The following is an 11,315-nucleotide window of genomic DNA, read 5'->3' on the forward strand; positions in this document are numbered from 1 at the left end:
TTCGAGAATTCCAAAAATATTTTTCAAAAATCTTTTTCTTATTTTTATATCAAATTTTCGAAAATAACATAATCAATTAATGTTTTGATTCAAAAATTTGAAGTTTGTTACTTGCTTGTTAAGAAAGATTCAAACTTTAAGTTCTAGAATCATATCTTATGATTTCTTATGAATCAAGTCATTAATTGAGATTTTAAAAATCAAATCTTTTTTAAAAACTAATTTCAATCATATCTTTTCAAAAATATCTTCTTATCTTATCTTTTTCAAAAATATCTTTTCAAAATATCTTTTTTAACTTCCTAACTTCTTATCTTTTCAAAATTTGTTTCAACTAACTAACTAACTTTTTGTTTGTTTCTTAACTTTTTCAAAACTACCTAACTAACTCTCTCTCTCTAATTTTCGAAAATATCTTCCCTCTTTTTCAAAAATTTCTTTTTAATTAACTAATTATTCTTATTTTTATTTTTAATTTTAAAAAAGTTTTCGAAAAAATACTAACAATTTTCAAAAACCATTTTCGAAAATCACTAACTCTTTTTCAAAATAATTTTTGAAAATTATCCCTCCCCCATCTTATTCTATTTATTCATTCATATCCTAACATCTCATCTCACATCTCTGCCATCCTCACAGTTGTGTTTCTTCCATTATATTACATTCTTTGTCTCCCCCTCTTCTTCTACTCACACAGGGATCCCTATACTGTGGTATAAAGGATCTCTATTATTATTATTATTTTTCTGTGCCTTCTTCTTTGTCATATGAGCAGGAGCAAGGATAAGAACATTCTTGTGGAAGCAGATCCAGAACCTGAAAGGACCCTGAAGAGAAAATTAAGAGAAGCTAAAATACAACAATCCAGAGATAACCTTTCAGAAATTTTCGAACAGGAAGAGGAGATGGCAGCCGAAAATAATAATAATGAAAGGAAGATGCTTGGTGACTTTACTGCACCTAATTCCAATTTACATGGAAGAAGCATCTCCATTCCTGCCATTGGAGCAAACAACTTTGAGCTGAAACCTCAATTAGTTTCTCTGATGCAGCAGAACTACAAGTTTCATGGACTTCCATCTGAAGATCCTTTTCAGTTCTTAACTGAATTCTTGCAGATATGTGATACTGTTAAGACTAATGGAGTAGATCCTGAAGTCTACAGGCTCATGCTTTTCCCTTTTGCTGTAAGAGATAGAGCTAGATTATGGTTAGATTCTCAACCCAAAGACAGCCTGAACTCTTGGGATAAGCTGGTCACGACTTTCTTAGCCAAGTACTTTCCTCCTCAAAAGCTGAGCAAGCTTAGAGCTGATGTTCAAACCTTCAGACAGAAAGAAGGTGAATCCCTCTATGAAGCTTGGGAAAGATACAAACAGTTGACAAAAAAGTGTCCTTCTGACATGCTTTCAGAATGGACCATCCTGGATATATTCTATGATGGTTTATCTGAGCTATCAAAGATGTCACTGGACACTTCTGCAGGTGGATCCATTCACCTAAAGAAAACGCCTGCAGAAGCTCAAGAACTCATTGACATGGTTGCTAATAACCAGTTCATGTACACTTCTGAAAGGAATCCTGTGAGTAATGAGACGCCTATGAAGAAGGGAGTTATTGAGATTGATACTCTGAATGCCATATTGGCTCAGAATAAAATATTGACTCAGCAAGTCAATATGATCTCTCAGAGTCTGCATGGAATGCAAGTTGCATCCAACAGTACTCAAGAGGCTTCTTATGAAGAAGAAGCTTATGATCCTGAAAACCCTGCAATAGCAGAGGTAAATTATTTAGGTGAACCTTATGGAAACACCTATAACTCATCATGGAGAAATCATCCAAATTTCTCATGGAAGGATCAAAAGCCTCAACAAGGCTTTAATAATGGTGGAAGAAACAGGTTTAGCAATAATAAACCTTTTCCATCATCCACTCAGCAACAGACAGAGAACTCTGAACAAAATACTCCTAATTTAGCAAATTTAGTCTCTGATCTATCTAAGGCCACTGTAAGTTTCATGAATGAAACAAGGTCTTCCATTAGAAATCTGGAAGCACAAGTGGGCCAGCTGAGTAAAAGGATCACTGAAATCCCTCCCAGTACTCTCCCAAGCAATACAGAAGAGAATCCAAAAGGAGAGTGCAAGGCCATTGACATAAGCAAAATGGCCGAACCCAATGAGGGAGAGGAGGACATGAATCCCAAGGAGGAAGACCTCCTGGGACGTCCAGTGACCAATAAGGAGCTTCCCTCTGAGGAACCAAAGGAATCTGAGACTCATCTAGAGACCATAGAGATTCCATTGAACCTCCTTATGCCCTTCATGAGCTCTGATGAGTATTCCTCTTCTGAAGAGAATGAGGATGTTACTGAAGAGCAAACTGCCAAGTTTCTTGGTGCAATTATGAAGCTGAATGCAAAATTATTTGGCATTGATACTTGGGAAGTTGAACCTCCCTTGTTCATCAATGAACTAAGTGATCTGGATCAACTGACATTGCCTCAGAAGAGACAGGATCCTGGAAAGTTCATAATACCCTGTACCATAGGCACCATGATCTTTAAGGCTCTGTGTGACCTTGGTTCAGGAATAAACCTCATGCCCCTCTCTGTAATAGAGAAACTGGGAATCTATGGGGTGCAAGCTGCTAAAATCTCACTAGAGATGGCAGACAATTCGAGAAAACAGGCATATGGACAAGTAGAGGATGTATTAGTAAAGGTTGAAGGCCTTTACATCCCTGCTGATTTCATAGTCCTTGATACTGGAAAGGAAGAGGATGAATCCATCATCCTAGGAAGACCTTTCCTGGCCACAGCAAGAGCTGTGATTGATGTTGACAGAGGTGAAATAGTCCTTCAATGGAATGAGGACTCCCTTGTGTTTAAAACTCAAGGATCTCCCTCTGCAACCAGGGAGAGGAAGCAGAAAAAGCTTCTCTCAAAGCAGAGTCAACCAGAGCCCCCACAGTCAAACTCTAAGTTTGGTGTTGGGAGGCCACAACCAAACTCTAAGTTTGGTGTTGGAGAGTCTCAACAAAGCTCTGCACATCTGTGAGGCTCCATGAGAGCCCACTGTCAAGCTATTGACATTAAAGAAGCGCTTGTTGGGAGGCAACCCAATTTCTATTTATCTAACCATATTTTCCTTAGTTATATGTCTTTGTAGGTTCATGATCATGTAGAGTCACAAAATAAATATAAAAATTGAAAACGGAATCAAAAACAGCAGAAGAAAAATCACACCCTGGAGGAGCATTTGTCTGGCGTTCAAACGCCAGAACAGAGCATGGATTCTGGCGCTGAACGCCCAGAATGGGAAGCATGCTGGCGCTGAACGCCCAGAACAAGCATGGTTCTGGCGTTCAACGCCAGAAATGGCAGCAAATGGGCATTGAATGCCCAAAATGGGCACCAACCTGGCGCTGAACGCCCAGAGTTGTGTGCAAGGGCATTTTACATGCCTAAATTGGTGCAGGGATGTAAATGCCTTGACACCTCAAGATCTGTGGACCTCACAGGATCATCTCAGGATCTGTGGACCCCACAGGATCTCCACCTACCTCCACTCACTCTCTTCTCTCTTCTCAATCATCCTCTATTCCCAACAAACACTCTTCCCTATTAACCCTTTACCACTCACATCCATACACCCACTACCTTCAAAATTCAACATCTCTCTCTCTCTCCCACACAATCCCACCCATATGGCCGGATACACACTCCCATCCATCTCCTCCATATCTTCTTCTTCTTTCTTCTTTTGCTCGAGGGCGAGCAACATTCTAAGTTTGGTGTGGTAAAAGCATAGCTTTTTTGTTTTTTCCATAACCATTGATGGCACCTAAGGCCAGAGAAACCTCTAGAAAGAGGAAAGGGAAGACAAAAGCTTCCATCAAGGGTCTATAGCTCAGTGGTAGAACATTTGACTGCAAATCAAGAGATCCCTGAGATACCTCAGGGGATACATTTTCTTCCACACAATTATTGGAAGCAACTAAGGGTGGAACATCAAGAGCACTCCATCATCCTTCATGAAATCAGAAAAGATCTAAAAGCAATGAAGGAGGAGCAACAAAGACAAGGAAGAGACATAGAAGAGCTCAAGGACATCATTGGTTCCTCAAGAAGGAAACGCCACCATCACTAAGGTGGATTCATTCCTTGTTCTTGTTTCTTCTGTTTTTCGTTTCTATGTTATGTGCTTACCTATGTTTGTGTCTTCATTACATGATCATTAGTAGTTAGTAACTGTGTCTTAAAGTTATGAATGTCCTATGAATCCATCACCTCTCTTAAATGAAAAATGTTTTAATTCAAAAGAACAAGAAGTACATGAGTTTCGAATTTATCCTTGAACTTAGCTTAATTATATTGATGTGGTGACAATGCTTTTTGTTTTCTGAATGTATGCTTGAACAGTGCATATGTCTTTTGAAGTTGTTGTTTAAGAATGTTAAATATGTTGGCTCTTGAAAGAATGATGACTAGGAGACATGTTATTTGATAATCTGAAAAATCATAAAAATGATTCTTGAAGCAAGAAAAAGCAGCAAAGAACAAAGCTTGCAGAAAAAAAAAATAGGCAAAAAAAAAATATAGAAAGAAAAAGAAAAAAGCAAGCAGAAAAAGCCAAAAGCTCTTAAAACCAAGAGGCAAGAGCAAAAAGCCAATAACCCTTAAAACCAAAAGGCAAGGGAAATAAAAAGGATCCCAAGGCTTTGAGCATCAGTGGATAGGAGGGCCTAAAGGAATAAAATCCTGGTCTAAGCGGCTAAACCAAGCTGTCCCTAACCATGTGCTTGTGGCGTGTAGGTGTCAAGTGAAAACTTGAGACTGAGCGGTTAAAGTCAAGGTCCAAAGCAAAAACAAAGAGTGTGCTTAAGAACCCTGGACACCTCTAATTGGGGACTTTAGCAAAGCTGAGTCACAATCTGAAAAGGTTCACCCAAGTATGTGTCTGTGGCATTTATGTATCCGGTGGTAATACTGGAAAACAAAGTGCTTAGGGCCACGGCCAAGACTCATAAAGAAGCTGTGTTCAAGAATCATCATACTGAACTAGGAGAATCAATAACACTATCTGAACTCTGAGTTCCTATAGATGCCAATCATTCTGAACCTCAATGGATAAAGTGAGATGCCAAAACTATTCAAGAGGCAAAAAGCTATAAGTCCCGCTCATATGATTGAAGCTCTGTTTCATTGATAGTTTGGAATTTATAGTATATTCTCTTCTTTTTATCCTATTTGATTTTCAGTTGCTTGGGGACAAGCAACAATTTAAGTTTGGTGTTGTGATGAGCGGATAATTTATACGCTTTTTGGCATTGTTTTTAGTATGTTTTTAGTAGGATCTAGCTACTTTTAGGGATGTTTTCATTAGTTTTTATGTTAAATTCACATTTCTGGACTTTACTATGAGTTTGTGTGTTTTTCTGTGATTTCAGGTATTTTCTGGCTGAAATTGAGGGACTTGAGCAAAAATCAGATTCGGAGGTTGAAGAAGGACTGCTGATGTTGTTGGATTCTGACCTCCCCGCACTCAAAGTGGATTTTCTGGAGCTACAGAACTCGAAATGGCCCGCTTCCAATTGCGTTGGAAAGTAGACATCCAGGGCTTTCCAGCAATATATAATAGTCCATACTTTGGCCAAGAATAGATGACGTAAACTGGCGTTCAACGCTAGCTCTCTGCCCAAATCTGGCATCCAGCGCCAGAAAAGGAGCCAAAACCAGAGTTGAACGCCCAAACTGGCACAAAAGCTGGCGTTCAACTCCACAAATGGCCTCTGCACGTGCAACACTTAAGCTCAGCCCAAACACACACCAAGTGGGCCCCGGAAGTGGATTTATGCATCAATTACTTACTCATGTAAACCCTAGTAGCTAGTTTATTATAAATATGACCTCTTACTATTGTATTAGACATCTTTGGTCTCAGTTTTAATCCATTGTTCATCTTAGGAGACTATTGATCACGTTTTAGGGGGCTGGCCATCTCGGCCATGCCTGGACCTTTCACTTATGTATTTTCAACGGTAGAGTTTCTACACTCCATAGATTAAGGTGTGGAGCTCTGCTGTTCCTCAAGGATTAATGCAAAGTACTACTGTTTTCTATTCAATTCATCTTATTTCGCTTCTAAGATATCCATTCGCACCCAAGAACGTGATGAAGGTGATGATTATGTGTGACGCTCATCACCATTCTCCCCTATGAACACGTGCCTGACAAACACTTCCGTTCAATATGAAATAAGCTAGAATGAATATCTCTTAGATCTCTTAATCAGAATCTTCGTGGCGTACGCTAGAATGATGGCGGCATTCAAGAGAATCCGGAAAGTCTAAACCTTATCTGTGGTATTCCGAGTAGGATTCAATGAATGAATGACTGTGACGAGCTCCAAACTCGCGATTGCAGGGCGTTAGTGACAGACGCAAAAGGATAGTAAATCCTATTCCAGCATGATCGAGAACCGACAGATGAATAGCCGTGCCGTGACAGGGTGCGTGAGCATATTATTCACTGAGAGGATAAGATGAAGCCATTGACAAGGGTGATGCCTCCAGACGATTAGCCGTGCCGTGACAGGGCATTGGATCATTTTCCCGAGAGATGACCGAAAGTAGCCATTGACAGTGGTGATGTATCACATAAAGCCAGCCATGGAAAGGAGTAAGACTGATTGGATGAAGATAGCAGGAAAGCAGAGGTTCAGAGGAACGAAAAGCATCTCCATTCGCTTATCTGAAATTCCTACCAATGATTTACATAAGTACCTCTATCCCTATTCTATTATTTATTATTCGAAAACACCATTATCAATTTATATCCGCCTGACTGAGATTTACAAGGTGATCATAGCTTGCTTCATACCAACAATCTCCGTCGGATTCGACCCTTACTCACGTAAGGTATTACTTGGACGACCTAGTGCACTTGCTGGTTAGTTGTATCGAACTTGTGAACCATGGTATTGGCACCATGTTCTTGGCGCCATTACCAGGGAAAGAAAGAGCCATGAATTTTACATAATTAAAGTGTAATCACGATTACGCGTACCAAGTTGCTCACGCTGCCAGGGATTGTTCGAGCCTGGACATCACAATTTCGTGCACCAGGTATTTCAGTTTAATATTGCTTTCTTTTATTTATGCTATTATTGCTTTTACTCTGAAGACATTTTTATTCCAGTAGATTTACTTTTCTCCTTTTGGTTTTGGTTAAGAAATTAGTAACTCAGGAGTTATCAAACTCAACATGATTGATAATTGTTATCTTTGTTAATTGAATTGAACTTCAATAATCCCAATCTTTTCTTAGGAAATAAATAGGATCCGAAGATCAAACCAATTAATCCCTTGACCTTCCTTTATCTTAGTAAAGGTTAACAAGAGGAATTAAGATTCAATTCTCGTCATCATTGAAAAGGATAACTAGGATAGGACCTCCAATTTCTTATACCTTGCCAAAAGTTTCTTTTACAGTTATTTATTTATTTTTAATTTCCATTTAAATTATTCGTCATATTTGTTCCTCATTCTTGAAACCCCTAATTTACAATCACCATAACCAATAATAAGAACATACTTCCCTGCAGTTCCTTGAGAAGACGACCCCAGGTTTGAATACTTCGGTTATCAATTTTTAAGGGGTTTGTTACTTGTGACAACCAAAACGTTTGTACGAAGGAATTTCTGTTGGTTTAGAGACTATATCTACAATGCGACTGTGGCTTTAAGAGTAAGAGGGAAATGGCTCGTGCTCAGAGCTGGTGCACAAGGTTCAATAAGGTTCCACGCTTCAACTTGAAGTGCACGGATTGGTATCTTGGTCAATTGAATGCATCTCGAAAAATGTTTGGTCACCATGGTGAGAATCTACTTTCCAAACTGCCCGGATGGAAAAGTATAGATGAAGACAGAGGCGGATTTAAAAGCAAAGTTTGGGATCCTGGAATCTATTCTGACATTCGTCATTCTGGGAGCCTAAAAATTTGTTTGAAGCTTCTCAGGAGCTTTACATGCCTAGTTTGGGACCCCGGAGGCTATTGGCATTCCAAGCATTGGTGGAGATTTTTGGATGAATTTAAACATAAGCCGCCATAACAGGAAGCCCCTCCAATGTCCAACTTAAGGACTTTAACTAAAAGTGCTAGGTGGGAGACAACCCACCATGGTATGATCGTTCATTTTTCAATTTTTATTTCGTTTTGTTTGTTTTCAAGTTTTATTTTATTTTATAATTATGAACCTGGAATTTTGCATCGCATTCATATTAATCATTGTATTCTGCATACTGCATAAAAAAAATAAAAAAAAAAAACAAAAAAAGATAAAAAAAAGGGTGCGCGACGCGACCGCATCATCCATGCGATCGCGTCAAATGGCGAAAATACACTTCCCACGCGACCGTGTCATCCATGCGGCCGCGTGACCTGGAGATCGGCGTAAAGATCCAATGTCCAGAAAGTTAGGCTTGAATCGTGCGGCCATTGTGCGTTTCGCACAAATGACCCACGCGATCGCGTCACTTGCACACAACTAATCCCACGCGACCGCGTGAGCGACGCGACCGTGTCGCATGGATTGCACGAACACCCCAAAGGAGAGAGAGAGTTGCGCTGAAACGACGCTGGATTCGTGCGTTTAGCATAAATCCCAGCGACGCGATCGCATGCGCCAGGCGATCGCGTCATTCAATCTTTTTTGCCCTCCATGCGATCGCGTCACCCACGCGATCACGTCACCCCCCATTTCGCTCCAGCCATGCGACCGCGTGCCCCACGCGGCCGCGTGGATTCAAATTTATAATCCCACAACCACGCGAACCCTATCAGTCGCGCCCCTCCCCCTGAAACCCTCTCCTCCCTCTCTTCCCCTACAATCCAACCACCACCATCCAGCCACCATCACCGCCACCCCAGACGCCGCCGCCACTGACCCCCCTTCCTCCTTCCCCTTCTTTCTTCTTCTTTCTTCTTCTCCCCCCTCTCTGCCACTGCCCCCTTCGCAACCACCACCCACCGCCACCGCCTGTCCCAGCCGCGCCCCCCCATCCGTCACACACACAACTACCCCTCCCATCCCTTCTTTCCCCTGCCCCGAACAGCCGTGCCCACCACCGCCAGCCGCCGCGCCAGACGCCGTCACCACCACCCCCAACCACCTTTCCGCCCACTCTCCTTATTCGGCCTACCAGGTTCCGACGAACGCCACCCTTCTTTCCTTAGTCGTTATTTCATTATTTTCTGTTTATGTTCATGTTTAGGCTAGTTAGATATGCATGTTGTAGTGGATTTTAGGTTCTTAGGTAGCCTAGGATGTGGTTAGTGGATTTAGGCCTGTTTACTTGCACTGTTCATGTTTTTGTTTTATCAAATTTGCAATTCTGCTGTTGCTGTGATGTTTGTAATGTTCATATGCTGTGAATTCTTGTTTCATGCTGCTCTTTACACTGAATTCTCGTGTTTATATTCCTTATATGTAATTGCAAGCTTTAATTTTAATTCATATGAACTATTTGATTGCTGTTTACTTTCCGGGACAATCCAATTTTAGCCGGAATGCTGCCCAAATTTCTGTAAAATGTTTTCATTCATGTTTTGGTTTTGGCATTTTGAAATCTGCTTTCCTCTGCTTTACCCAAACCCATTCATGAATGCCAGGCACGCATTCTTATTCTCTTTGATTTCCTGGTTCATATATTGCATTTTTTATGTTTGATTCCAATTTTTGCTACTTCTATATCTATTTGAATCATCATTAACCTGTTTTCCTTGTTTGGTTATGAGTTACCTATCACTTCTAATTATGAATGCTTGTTACTTAGAAACTTATCCTTATGCCACTTACCTTAACCCATTTTTCATTAACTCACTAATTCTAATTTTCTGAAATCTTTTTTAATTCTAACCAAACTAACCTTTTAAAATATTTTTTTTTTCTGGTTTTTCACTTTTTTTTAACCCTCTAACCATGGCATACTGTTAATTTTTCCTACTTAACATGCCTTTTATTACATTTTGGATTGTGAGTTTTTCCTTTCGAACTTTTAACTTCTATACAATCCTTAATGCACATTTACTCAACTCATTTACCTCATTCTAATTCTCCTTTGCCACTTTGTGTTTCTTTTGACTATTTACCTATTTGTTTTCCTATTTTTATTATATCCTGGTTTTCTGTTTTTCAGGATGTCAGATCCCCAGAGAAAGGGAAAAGGCAAGGCTACTACTGGCAAACGAAAAAGAGGAGAAGCCTCTATGTTTATCATAGATCTCATGCATGATGCCTCCTGGCGGGAGAAAAACTTCACCCCACAGGAGAAGGCCGACCAGTTGCTCCCTGCTAATGACCTAGTGAAGTTTGCAAACCGATACTGTGAGCTGAAGTATCCGGTGTTTGCAAACTCTAGGAACCTATACTTTGAGAGGACTCTGAAGATCCCAGAAGAACTCCAGTAATACACCTCTGATCAGATCAAACAAAGAGGCTGGTTCTTTCTGGAGAGAAACCTGTCTGAGGTCAATGCATCTTGGGTAAGGGAATTCTACTGCAATTACTTCAAGACTTCCCTAGATGCAGTGAACCTTAGGGGGAAGCAGATTCTGGTCACTGAAGAGGCAATTGAAGATGTTCTGAAGCTTCTGCTTAAATCTGATCAGCCAGATGGTTATCAGAAAGCTGAGGAAGACATGCACTTTCTGAAGTTTGATTGGGATGCAATCAAGGCCCGGATAGCCCTTGACCCGACCGTTCCTTGGATTATGGGTCGAAACACCACCATGCCCAAGGAAAACAAGCGGGCATACTTGAATGATGAGGCTCGGCTGTGGCATCAGATACTTAGCAACTTCATTATGTCGAGTACTCACGAGACCGATATACCTGCCGCTATGATCACCCTCCTATGGTGTGTGATGGAGGATAAGGACCTGTACCTTCCACGCTTTATCCGGTTCTACATGGCCAGGGTCCACGTCCGAGGAACTCTTCCCTTTCCCTATTTGGTTACACAGCTGGGCCATCGAGCTGACGTGCCTTGGGAGGATGCCGATGAGAGGCCACCTGCTGCAGAATGCAAGAAGATTATCCCGCACAGCAGGAACTTTTTGGCCTTGGGCTACAAACCTCCAGTCCTCACTGCTCCTGGTGACACTGCCACACTATCTACCGGCCCCTCTTCCTCCACAGCTACACCTGCCACCACCACTGCACCTCCAGCTGCCCCAGAGCCCATCTATCATCTAGTGCACCACCTGTTTCGACGGCTTGACCAGATGGAGCATCGCAACAAGCGACGC

General features: G+C 41.1%; 1 non-coding gene across 1 annotated transcript; it reads right to left on the reverse strand.

The window, feature by feature from the left end:
• Positions 1-1,301: 1,301 nt before the first annotated feature.
• LOC148565139 (small nucleolar RNA R71) lies at positions 1,302-1,409 on the reverse strand. Its single transcript, XR_015884460.1, has one exon. It is a non-coding gene; the product is annotated as a small nucleolar RNA R71 (small nucleolar RNA).
• Positions 1,410-11,315: the final 9,906 nt, after the last annotated feature.

Source organism: Arachis ipaensis, chromosome B5, assembly GCF_059453495.1.
Source record: "Arachis ipaensis isolate K30076 ecotype BB chromosome B5, ASM5945349v1, whole genome shotgun sequence".
Classification (NCBI taxonomy): Eukaryota; Viridiplantae; Streptophyta; class Magnoliopsida; order Fabales; family Fabaceae; genus Arachis; species Arachis ipaensis.